The sequence below is a fragment of the Mastacembelus armatus genome, chromosome 6 (genome assembly GCF_900324485.2).
Source record: "Mastacembelus armatus chromosome 6, fMasArm1.2, whole genome shotgun sequence".
In the NCBI taxonomy this organism is placed as follows: domain Eukaryota; kingdom Metazoa; phylum Chordata; class Actinopteri; order Synbranchiformes; family Mastacembelidae; genus Mastacembelus; species Mastacembelus armatus.
The window spans coordinates 6,240,050-6,252,906 of NC_046638.1; the positions used below are offsets into that span (position 1 = coordinate 6,240,050).

Below are 12,857 nucleotides of genomic sequence, written 5' to 3' on the forward strand. Positions count from 1 at the left end.
TCAGGTCATGTTTCAAATGATTTAGATTTAATTATCACTAGTTGGCAGAAACCAACTAAAAACATTAGTACAGATTAGACACACATGCACTTTATCATTTCTATTTTGTAGTTGCAAAGACGGTTTTTGTCCGTAACTCCTTAGATGGTTTGACTCAGTAGAAATTTACAACTTTTTTTTTTTGTCTGTAAATCAATTATGTCACAACCCATCAGATTTATCTCGTAACCCTTTTAAAGGGAGTTGACCCTCTGGTGGAGACCATTGAACTAAACAATTTACTCCATGTCTGGCAGCAAGTGTGAAGTGCCGCTTACACAGAGATGCAAAAGCAGCAATCTAATAATGTTATTTCACATTGTAAGTACGTTTTATTAAAATACTTTTGTAATTCGACTTAAGTAGGATGTGAAATCCAAGGTGTTTACTTGTAATAGAGGATTTTTAGATTGTGGTTAAATTAAGTAAAAGCACCACTGATGACAAAGATTGATTGGGAAGTCTATGTAAGGAAATCCATGGTGGGTATAACACTAAGAAAAATAGAACAAGAGTGATGCGTTGCTACCTGGCCTACCATCTGTTTGAGCTGATCAGAAAACAAGTGACGTGCATTTTTGCTGTGGTGTTTTTGCTACAGTCTCCACAGATTGCGTAAGCAGAAGGCAATACCTTGTAATCAACATTCTCAAAAAGCTCAGGCTTGCTTGATGCAAAATTGTAATACTCCACTTTGTCCCTGCCAGCGAGAAGAATCAACAACAATAGTGTCTGTGGTGGATGAGGGAGGCCCTGCAGCCCACTCATCATGATATGCTATGTTAGATGTGATACAAGAGACGCACACAGCTTTATTGAGTCTGTGTGGAATCTCTGAAAATTGAAGATGTTTCGTTGTTGTTATTTTATATAATGATGCCAGAGGGAAAGCATGTGGTGTGTGTGTGGTGAATCAAGTGTTGTCACCTGCAAGGCAAAAGAATTTGTTTTGAAGATGCTGGTTGGATTTGTGTCAGTGCTTGGCTTTTCCCCTCCGTTTGGATTTCAAAAAAATTACAGGAAATAAATCTCTCTTCCAGCCAAACTATCTTTAGTTGCCCTAGCACAACTCCTAATGCATTTTTGATGATGTAGAGCTAATGGCTAATATTTCACCTTAAAACAGTACTCCCTATTTTACGAGTCACAGGAGACAAGAAGTAATTGATATGGATTTTAATTTGCCAGTCCCATCCTCTCCTCTTAACATGCATTAAAAGTGCTGAAGTGGAATGGTCTATGGAAGCTGTCATTGCCCTTTTCATAGCGACGACAGCACGTTTAGGTCCGCTGGACAATTTATTTGCGCTGTAAGAGAATTGCTTCTACGCTATCTGCACTAGGAGGTCAGCATTTTCCTATTAAATGATAATAATTTAGACCGCTATGGAATAAACATGTGAGCATTCTTTAAGCATTGTGTCTGAGGTTATTAGTCTGAAAGAGAAATCATGGTGGTGAATGTCTTCTCATCTGTAAGACCCTGTAGAGTTTTAACAATTTACTCCTCCCTGAGCTGTGCTTACCAAAACAGAGAGAATTAATTGTCTTGTGTGTAACCTTCCAATTTCTGACCTCAAATTTGTTTGTGACGTTTTGTTCCTCTTAGGACCATGTCTGACTTTGTGTGCTCTTTTGAATAACATGAGGAGACTCTGTACTAAGCCCTGTGGAACTCACCAAAAACACAACATACAGTAAGCACTCTACTCTTATTATTCTAGCTTAGCCTGTCCTAAGCTGTGATTAGTTCACAGTTTGTTGCTCCTCTCCCAAAGTGAAGTAAACTTTTCCCCAGTTATTTCCCAGTTTGAATTTAAAAATCAAGGAAGTAAGCTTGTCTGTCTTGTGTTATCTCAGCATTTCTATAGCAGTAACTCTCCCAGGCAGCCATGACAAGATATTGATGGGCTTGTTGTCTTCGGGCCCTTCCATTTCCACATTTTTGCTAAACCATCTTTCCTCACAACCGATCACACACCCCCTCTACCCCTGTCCCAGCATGCACACTCATCCGTCTCTGCAGGACAAAGAGTTCAATCCCCTGGTGGGGGGAGTTGTCTGGCTCACTGTCAAATGTTTTCTTCTCCCCCTCGAGATTGCAGAGTTCAGATGTTCGAATGGGTGATTGAAAGTGAAACCAAACTCAAACGGAGGGATGCTGTTCTTCTGTGTGTGCAAGCGGTTAACATAAGTGAGTGGCTGTCACACATTTTGTTAGCATCAACACTTTTCCTTGGGCAGCCCTGCAGAGAGGGATTGCTTGTCGCAGGGAGGAGATAGTTGTCAGGGCCATGTTCTTGCCCTGAGGATGCAGCCCTGAGAGTAGCAGGAGCTCTCCTTCCTGCCTGCTTCATTTCGAAAAGATGCAGGGGAGGGTGGAGGTTTGAGGGGTGTTGAGGCAGGAGCATCAGGAGCAGACTGGTTCCTGCAGATCTGAGCAGTGAAGTGGAAAAAAGGCACTTTTTTATCAAAGCTTCACTTCATACAGCACTTGGTGACTAGTCATTTTTACAGGGGACCCCATGGCCTGGGCAGGGAAAAGTGGCCACATCAATGTTCAGGGGGCAGCAGAGTTAACAGGCCAGGCGGGAAAAGGGGAGGAAGTGTAGTCCATCATGGCTTGAAGACGCAATGTCTTGGTTAACAGGTGCAACTAAGTGGGACTCCCATTTCTTTTAATCACCTAATGCAAAGAGTATATCAACAACATTAGGAGCCGATAGAGCAGAACATTTTCTCCTTACTTTGTCTCTCACTCTTAAGTAGTATCTAAAATCTACTTTTTGAATTAGTCAATTATATGTACAGTCCAGCAATTCTGTTTATATTATTTGAGAACAAATTTACATCCTTCCTACCGCTCACTCATATCTCCTGTTCTGTCACTAATCTAGGTTGTTTTGAATTTGTCAAAGGGCGTATTTAACAGTGATTGCCTATTTAGACATGACTATTTAATGTTGTTGAAATACCTAACATTTGGAACCAAATTTTCATGGGGCTTTGAGACCACTTATATTAAATGTGCTTGTTGGTTTCACATGTTTGACCATGTGAGAAAGAAACAGTGTTTATAGGTGTGCTAAACAACCACATTTACAGGCAGTTTGAAAAGTCTGCTCCACATATTAAGACAGTCTTTTCTCAAATGCATTCATACTGTTGCATTGATTTGTATGTATGAAAATGCAATGCTTGACAATGTTTTTGACCACAAATGGTCGAAAAGTGGGGTGTAGACAGTGAGACAATAATTATCAATACACGTGAAAACAAAGAGGCTGGTCTTCTCACCACTGAGTGATCAGACACAATGCTTTGTAATCTCTAAAAATCTTCAGATACATTTTTCTAAATTCCACATACATTTCAGAGGCTCTAGAATACTGATAAGTCAACCGTAGGCCATACCACACTATACATTCCCGTCTGCGCAGTCCCTGCCAAAATGGATATGAATGTTGGATTGTCTCTTTGGGACAACTGCAGAAATAGTCGGAGCAAATGTCCAGTTTTCCCCTTTTTCTATAATTTGAAAGGTGTTGGAGGGATTTTCAGACATCAAGCATTCAAGCATCCAGAAAGCATTTTGGTTGAAACATACTGATCCCTTTAATCTTGTTTAGCCTCTATTCCCAATTTCTTTCTTCTAATTGTCTCTCATCTTTCCTTCCTTTCTAAATTTTTACACATTTCTGTCTCGTCACCCATTCCTGTCTTGTTTTCATATTTTTTATCTCTTTTCCCTGCCTCATTTCCTCGGTCCCCATCTGTCTGAACTCTGTCCATTTCCACTGCTGACCTCATAAAGACGAAAATAAGAGGATTCCACTCTCTACAGTGTCAAACAAAATCACGTTGCAGCCATATATAGGATAAAGAGCTTATATATTAAACATATTACAGCTTCACAGAAAAAAAGCTGTGATGTCCAGCCTGGTTGTAAGCTTTTCTGTCATTTGTTTGCTTTCCTCCACAGTGTCAGAATGACTCTCATCTCGGAAATACAAAAGCTCATATGTCTCTGTCCCAGAGGAGTCTGTCAGATCATTTATTTATTCATGAGGAAGCACATCATTATAGATATATTTTTAAAAAAAACAAAAAAACAACTTTTTCATAATGATAAATGTGTGTCCTGCAAATGTTCTCTGCCAAGATGTTGATGGGTGTTTTTTTTTTTTTTTTTTGTTGTTGTTTTGTTTTTCGATACAGCAATTTAATGAAAAAGCCAACGACCAGACTGGTAATCCCTGACAACAGCCATGCAATCCCTGATTTGTGATGTTGAGCATGCTGCATTGTAAACAAATCCAGACAGCATACCAAGGCAGCAAACACTGAAGAGATCTATTAAGCTTTGCAAGGTCATTGACCTTGAGAACATAGTGGTTTCTCACCACTTGTACAGAACCACTGCCAATTGAAAACCATGATATAAATATATTTATAAAAAAGCCCAATATTCTGTTTCTCTTTAGTATAAAAAAAATAAATTTGATGAGAATGGGGTGCACTGAAATAGGTGTTTTTTTTTTTTCTCTATTTATAGAGAGAAGTAAAAGTAAACATATCATTTGTGCATAGTGGGAGCATAATTCTGGTACTTTCCCCACTCAAGAAGTTATTGTAGCAGCTCAGCTGAAAACAATTCATCTATACTAGTGTGACCCATGGGTGAACCGTCTCAATCGAGACAACATTTCTTCACCCAATGTGTGCAGCAGAGATTATTTTCGGCAGCAGTGTCATTACTGTTTGAATTGTTTTCTTAGTGTTCCTCTCAGTGAAGGAAACATGAGCCAGTGCTTGTTTCACCCTGTATGTTAAAGACACACTTGCATGTGTCCTGCCAGGAAAGCCCAGTGTGTCTTTAAGTGGTATGACACTCTGATTCACCGAGAATCTGATATTCCTAAAGGAATGACTGTGGTTACCCTGTCTAGTTTCTGCCCACCCCCAATACACACATGTATATACTCTCAATCTCTTGTACTGTCTCCCTCACACCCTGTCGTACATGCATACTCTACCAGTCTCCCTGTATTCATTTTCAGTTCTCTTGTCATATATCAAGGCCATCCTCCTTTGCACTTTACAATTAACTCCCTTCCCTTAGCATTTGGCATTTGTAATCAATGTTATTTATTGTGATAGAGATTAATTCGGCCTAATCGACACAACCCACCCACCCAGAGAGAAACTCTAAACGTGCCTGTCTCTATTAAGTGCCTCCTAATGAAAATTCAGTGTGTAAGTTGATGAGTGGAGCAACTCGATGGGCATGCCACAGCGAAATGATGAGGATTTTTTTAAAGCAGGTTGGCATTGATTTAATCCTGAATGCATGGTTGCATAACTGAGAGCTGCTGTTGGTGTACATACTAGTTATTGATTGGAAAATAAGCATCAGGTTATTTTGCAGCCTGTTTTTATTTTCTCAACATAGATTATCTCTTGTTAGAATCACACATTCTCCTCCTCTTATGTTTTTTTTTCCACTTTCTTCTAAAAGTAAGAACCCACAAGGTACGAGTGAGAGAAGATTGTCACTCATGAGTAAGCTGGTAGGTAGGATTTTAGGATTTCGCTGCCAGTTGGAAGCTTAGGCCAGATGAGTTTCCCTGGAAGATTGGAACACATATGCACACAAATACTCACACATAAATGTATGTGTGCAGAGGCCACTTGAGCTGCCGACTAACAGTGATTATAAACCTTGGGAATATCTCACACGTGTGGCCTCACCCAGCTATCAAGAGCTGCACGCCAAGCGATCCCACCTCCTGAACCTTAGTCTGCTATTGCCATGGCAACAATCAGTAGTTACAACCCCCATCTCATTTCTCTCACCACTCAGATGTGACTTGTCAGGCACTATTCAGGATGTGGATTGCCAGGCCATAAGCCCAGCATGTCTCCAGCAGAGGTAGAATAGAACCAATCAAGGAAATGGACCAGCTCCACCAGATGCCACTTATTATTAGCATTACCTCCTTTGCACACCCACATGTTCTTCTGTACAGTGCAACTACTTATATGTACCTCTTATTGAAAGCACATACTTCACCCTGCTTGAACAAACAAGGCCCAAGAGTTGAGACACATCATCTCTCTCTGTTCCTGATAAAAGCATATGGAAAGCCTGCTATTCCGGTATTCTGGTAGGCTTTCAGGCTGTAATGACACCTTGAGAAAAACACTACAGGGCTTGTTTTAGCCACAGCTAATTCTGTGATGCACTGTAGTTGCTTACCATTGACTGATGGGAATGATTGTAGCGTACTGGGGACCTACTAGGTTGTTAACAGCTAACAGGGGAACATGCAGAGATGAAACACTACATGCTCTGAAATGCCATCTCCCTACGACTCAGTTATAGTGCTGCCCCAGGAGACCATTATGTGTTCTCTCAGTGCGAATAAATTCGCATAAGGGAAGTTTGTGGAGAAAAACTACTATAGATATGGATGTTTCCCAGTTCAGTTCCCCCACCGCAGTGGGATGGAGGTGTTGTTTTGGGGGTGTGCAGAAGGCTTTGATGTGGTTGTATTTCCAAAGTGGTCGATCTGCTTTTACGGCTTTACCCGTGTTGTTTTTCGTATCATTAGGGAAATCATTTGTAGCTCTTGTGTTTCTTGAATAATTTTAGTTCTAAGCTCAAGTGTCAGATGGTTCCTGCTAGGCTATATCTTACCTCCCTTGAGGGATAGTTTAACAATTAGCTATCATAGTACAAGAGCAGCATTCACAAGACATTTCCATTAGAACATCGCTGAATATCGTCCTTGCTTTACAGGAAAAAGATGTATTTGTGGTATGATCGCTGCATTGCACTTTCTCTACTTTTATCGTTCTTTATGGGAACCAGCTGGTGTGTCTGACTCTGAAGGCTGTACTTTTCCAGTAATAATCCATAAACTGTTGCTTGAATGCCACAATTGTGCACTGTGTTGTTTAGTAATTGTCATCACACTTTTTCCATTTTAGCTGTTATCATCAGCGCGTGAGACAAAGAGATGGAGAAACTGACAAGGCAGTCACCTGCTTGAGCACTCACACAAGAAAACTTATTTAATTAGTTTTAAGATAACAGGGGTGATCGACATCAGCAACTTTGGAAGTTAAGTGCTGTTTTTTTACTTTCATCTGTTATTTGGTGAATACTGTACCTCACATTTTCCCTGTCTGACTGTACCCCCCTTTTTGATTTGGGTCTAATTGGGTGCACGTTAGCCTCTGGTACAACAGATACAACTAATTAGGCCCTTGTGCGTGTAATTAAAACGATGTACCATGGAAAAGCTTCCAGCAGGGTATGTGTTTAACAAAAGCAATTAAGAAATTTATCACCTGGAAAGATCCTTTATCCATTTTTATCTGAACATTAGGCCTATCTCTGTTTGTTTTTGAAGACAAAGGCAAGTCTGTCCTTTGCCACCATCTTCTGCCTCTGAAAGGGACTCTGTGGTGGCAATAGAGCTGTGGAGAATTAGGTTTGATCCTTAGAGGCTGGCACTTATCAGTAGTGTTGTGATATGGGGGGCTCAGTAACCTCCTTGGAGATTCCTACTCCTTTTCCCTCACTCTCTTTATATTCTGTACTCCTCCCTTCCTCCCTCCCTCCCTCACCATTAAGCCCTGTATTAAAGATTCATATGGCACCTACAGTGTATTCAGAATACACTTCACCCCTCCTGCTGCTCTACTCTTTCTCGTTGTTCATTCTGCCCTCTACCTTCTCCCCTTACACTTCCCCACCCCCAATATCAGTGAATTCCACTAATAAGGATACTTAGAGTAAATCCTCCCAACTCCCCTTTCCACAGAGGATTAGTGTTCTCACCCTTGGCGAAGAGAACAATTGGTTGAGAGGGGCAAAACAAAAGGCCTCCTTGTTGGTGATGTGCTGTTTTGGATCCTGGAGCTTGTTTGTTGTCTTTCTCACTCTCACACTCTTTTTTTTCTTTCCTCTGGCTAAGACAGACGGTTACTCATCCTCTCTGGATCTCTTACCTCTTACGCCAGTCTTTTCTATCAGTCGTCCACATTTTCTCTCTGATTTGAGCTCTCATTTCTCATTACCAGATAGGCCATCCATGCACATATGCCCCTCTGACCACTTATGGATTTGTTTTCCATCAATAAATTCCTAAGTCTGACTGAAGCTAATGCCATCCTTCAGACCAAACTCAATCTAACCACTGATCGTAGTCATTTCTGCTGAAGTAAATACAAGCTCTCTGAGGACAAATATCTTTCACCATGACGTTCCTCATACATTCCCCTTTGCTAAAACCAATAGCATAGACAACAAACTTCATATAAATGATAAATAGTTGATGCAGACATTTATCCCTCATTGTCTTAACTCACTCTATCACATGTAGAAATGAGGCGGCTTACACTAGCCCCATTGGAGTCTTCTAGCAATTAGGCAAGTGCCAGAAAAACACATTAATCTAGCTATTATATCTAGCCTTGTTAATTTATAGTTGGGTTGGAGAAGCTCACTCATTAATTGGCTGTGTTGGATGACACACAGCGAAATTGCATTTGCATAGATCATTTTTAAATTGCCACCCAACATCCAGCTGGGAGCAATGCTGAGAATAAACCCTTTGGTTTTAAGTGTTTGCTTGTTTGACGGCGGTTTAGTAATGAGACAGAGCAGGCATGGAGAAATAGTGTGTGAGGGAAGTCGGTGGGAGCTGCAGGGCGTTTAAGCTGCGCTTTGCGGTAGCCATCTCGCCCACGTCTCCATACAAGCAGAGAAATTGGCTGTACTCAGCAGACCAGGACGGAGATAGTGAGTGGTGGGGGACAAGGGGGTGGCAGAACCGGCATGCAGGCAGGAGGGTAGAGTCAATTCCAAAAAGACTCTTAAGTTTCATTCCAGAAATTGAATCGTCAATTTCTATTCAGCGACCACTCTCAGGATTGGAAATGAATGAGTGTCAAGGCACTGGTTGTCCTGGAAATAGAGGTTGGCCCTGGAGTGAAATTCAACAGTGACAGTGTGGGTGGGGCGGGCGGGGGGGGATTGGATAAGTGGTAAAGGAGAAAGAAAGGTGGACTGGAATCAAAAGTGAAATTGAACACAGGGCCTGACCTTGGCATGCTCCGTGTTGCGATGGCCTGGGCGATAATTCCTCTGGCTCGAGCTGCGCAGACTGCCGGCTTTGGTGTGACCGAGTCCTAGAGAAGGGACGGCTGTAATTATCAGGAGGAGGCTCAGAAGATAAAGAGACTGAAATGTAGGCTTCACTGGCAGACATCAGCACTATCTCACACACACGCGTGTCACTAGTCATGGCTGGTGCACGCGTGTGCAAGATTGTCCACCTCTTTTTTTTCAGCAGCGTGTTGTTGTGTGCGTCTGTGTAAGCCCCCTGCCAACATAAACCTGGACTTTGATGTTTGGCCCCCTCCAACTCACTGAATCTGAAGTCTGATAATGACAGAATGTCAGCACACTCACCTGACATGAAAGACACAGTGACACCTTTAGAGATGAGGCGCAGATGCCATTGCTGACACGCCTCAGCTACACTGGCCCATAATGCCACCCTGCTGCTTATCAGGCCATCTGCAACTTGATTAAAGCAGCTTATTTTTAGGCAGAGGGGGGCTAATTCCCTCTGACCTTTGTGTGTCTGCATTTGATTAGAAATGGTGATCACACAAGGACTAAGCAATTAATCAAAAAGTAGATCAAAAACAAAATGTAATTATAGACATTCATCAGGTCCAAAATGCATGTGAAGATATGCATCATATCATATCTCACCAGTTGTAGAACATGGATCCAGATTTTTTTATAAAGTAAAAGTTAAAATAACGTAAATGCAATGTAAATGGAACTAATTGTAGCAGATGGTGTGCTTTGTATAAAGGAAACTGTCAGATAGTGTGGAGTAGAAGTATTTCTTTCTGAAATGTAATCGAGTAGTAATATAAAGTAACATGAAGGGGAAACACTTAAGTAAGTGCAGTACTTTGGCAGACTTCTATCATTGTACCTCACTTGCAGTTAGTCAGTGTAAAAGTGTTTGATACTGAGCCAGGGGAATAATATCCTTAAGGCGTCTGAAGTGTAGTACAGGTACCTTTAATGTGTGTATTGTGTGTTTATGTGGGTGACTATGTCAAATGGCTCCAGCCTTTTAAGCTCCTCACTAATAGAGTCCATTTTTTTATATGTAGAGTCCATTTTTCTCTGGATTACAGGTGGTGGTGAGGGAGTGGAGGTGGGGTTGATGTGCACGCTCTATGTGCAGTTCATGCCAATAGACATCCAACAATCACTACAGCTCCAGCCCTTTACAGCAGCCTCCTGGGAAACAGAGCAATCATGGTTGCAACAAGGCTGTAGTTTGAACAGGATTTGGAGACACTTTGTGATTTCTTTTTGCTTTCTATTTTCTGACAAGTTCATTCTGACCCGTGTGTGTGCGTGCGTGTGTGCGTGCGTGTGTGTGTGTGTGTGTGTGTGTGTGTGTGTGTGTGTGTGTGTGTGTGTGCGTGCGTGTGTGTGAGCGTGCGTGTGCGTGCGCGTAAAAAGGTATTGTGTGTTTGCAAACCCACTAGGGCTGCAACCTTTTTTATTAATAGTTAATCTCTTGATTGTTTTATTGATTAACTTATTAGTTACTATTAATTACTTTTGAAAAATCAGATTGAAATGATCTATTCAGATTGTTTGCTTTGTTTTACTAGCACAAAACTACTAAACACTACAGTACTTCATATTTAAGAAGCTGTAACAAGGACATGTTTTGCCCTTTTTAACTTGACTTGGGCAGTTAATGTAAAATAAAAATCATTAATTTTCCAGTCAAGCTGTTACAAGTATAGTCCAAAATTACAAATAAAAAATGTACCTGAAAAGGTTTTTACAGTCTGTAGAGCATATGACACCTCCTGTCCTTAGACCATGGGTTCAGATGAGGACTAGATAAAACACAAAATAGCACATTCTTTTTCTTATACTTGCACATATAAACACCTCTCTGCTTGTCAGACAGACTGAATACTAGGTAGTAGCAGGGACACAGTGGTGGAGGGGAGGGAGGCTGGCAGTCTGAGTGGCAGCACCACTGATCATCTCCACGATTTCAAACTTAATTAACCTGGGCGTCGCGCCACATGTCCTCCGGCCCGTCAGAGGTTTGCTATCTCCTTTGAGATCTACGGTGATGACAGGAGGAGAAAGACGACGAAAGGGGTGAGACAAGACAGATGGGAGCTTGTCCCACCAGCATCACATAACTTAACCTGCTATTAAATGATATTTCCAGTTTGTCACAACTTAAGTCTCATTTTCATGGTCATTATTTTTGTTAGATATGACATCACTGTATTTGCCAAATTAACTGGTGAGACCTAGGAAGATGGCGACATCAGTACAAAGTACATGAGTACAAAGTAAATGAGGGGCAAAATACATGCAGTCAGAGAGTAAGACAGGTTGTTAGCAGGCCAGCAGCTATTTAAAATACTTTATAGTGGTAAAACTACAAATGGTTAAACCTGTGGTGTAAGCAATAATCCCCCGGTACAAAGGAATACTGTGTGCACAACTGTCAACCAAACACTGAACCAGTAAGTTTGTCTATGAACCATGAAGTGTATTTACAAGAAATAGATTGGGTCATAATTTTACTATTTTTCTCCTCCAACGAAGTTTGGATAACTTGGGGTTTAACAGATTTTCTGACTTATTTCTTGCTTCTATGAACTTCTTTTTAGTGATGTTTGGTGCTGCTGATTCTTCGATTAAACTGCCAATACTTTTCTTGATAAACTGTTTCATCCTCAGAATGGCAGAAACCAATGAAAAATCTCAACTGCAGTTCCCCAAAGCCCAATGTGACGCCTTTAGATTGCTTATTTTGTCTGACCAATAGTGCAAATTTCAGAGATATTCAGTTTTATAAATCATAGAAGGATAAATAAATATTTGCTTTTTTTGGTATTTTAGCTTAAAAAAATAAAAGTTTGCTATTTTTAGCAGCACTAATGATACACCAGTAATAATAACAAACTACAATTATCCCCTAAACATAATTTTAAAAGAAACTATGGGTAGATTTAGCTTCTAAGTCTGCCCACAGCAGTTAGTAGTGCATCTAACCCAAAAACAAAATCTGAGTTGCCCCCTACTTGCCTGCTCCCCAGAGGCCTGACTCAGACTATCTGCCTTTCTGTCCATCTGAGCTCTGAGAACATGGAAGTGCAGACTCAACCATCCTGAGAGTCAGGGGGGGAGGTTTGTCTGCCCACAAGGGCCTTTACTGAATTCCCACAACCAACAAGGAATTTAAAAATACCTCAACTTTGCTGTTTCTCATGCAGAATGGGATAGAACCAAGACAGAAGATTGATTGGTGACAGTGTTCTCTTGCTTTCATATCTTTTGCTATTTAAGCTATTTCCTTCTTTTGCTTTTCTTGCAGTCTCCTGTAAGGATCTTCCTCCTTCCTCTCATCATCTTTCCTTTTCTGTGTCTAGTCCTTCCTCTCCTTCCCTCTCCTCCATCATGTCTGTCTGGCCATCTCATTTAAGTCAGTGACATTTGATGTGAAGTGGTGCAGGCCCAAGAGCTTACACCCACTGACTCATAAAAACACACATGTGCATGGAGGACTTGATGTGGAGGGAAAGGTCAGGCCTAGTCTCCGAGGGCCTAATCACCCACTCTCATTGAGTGGCTTGCTCACTCAGTCACACTTGATTGAGTGTGTGTGTATGTGTGTGTGAGAAATGTGATCACGTGTGTGATTTCATTGGTGTATGTAGGCGAGTGAGTCTCT

At 41.2% G+C, this 12,857-nt stretch overlaps 1 protein-coding gene across 2 annotated transcripts in view; it reads left to right on the plus strand.

Annotated features, from left to right (window-relative positions):
* plxnb2b (plexin b2b) overlaps positions 1 to 12,857 on the plus strand; it is a 114,179-nt gene that overhangs the window by 49,169 nt on the left and 52,153 nt on the right. Inside the window, exon 1 of one of the 2 annotated variants that reach the window (XM_026310769.1) lies at positions 1,698 to 1,736. The exons of the other annotated variant lie outside the window; for it this stretch is intronic. The gene's annotated coding sequence lies outside the window, so the exon portion shown is untranslated. Of the gene's footprint in view, positions 1 to 1,697; positions 1,737 to 12,857 lie in introns of those variants that run through there. 2 annotated transcript variants of the gene reach the window in all.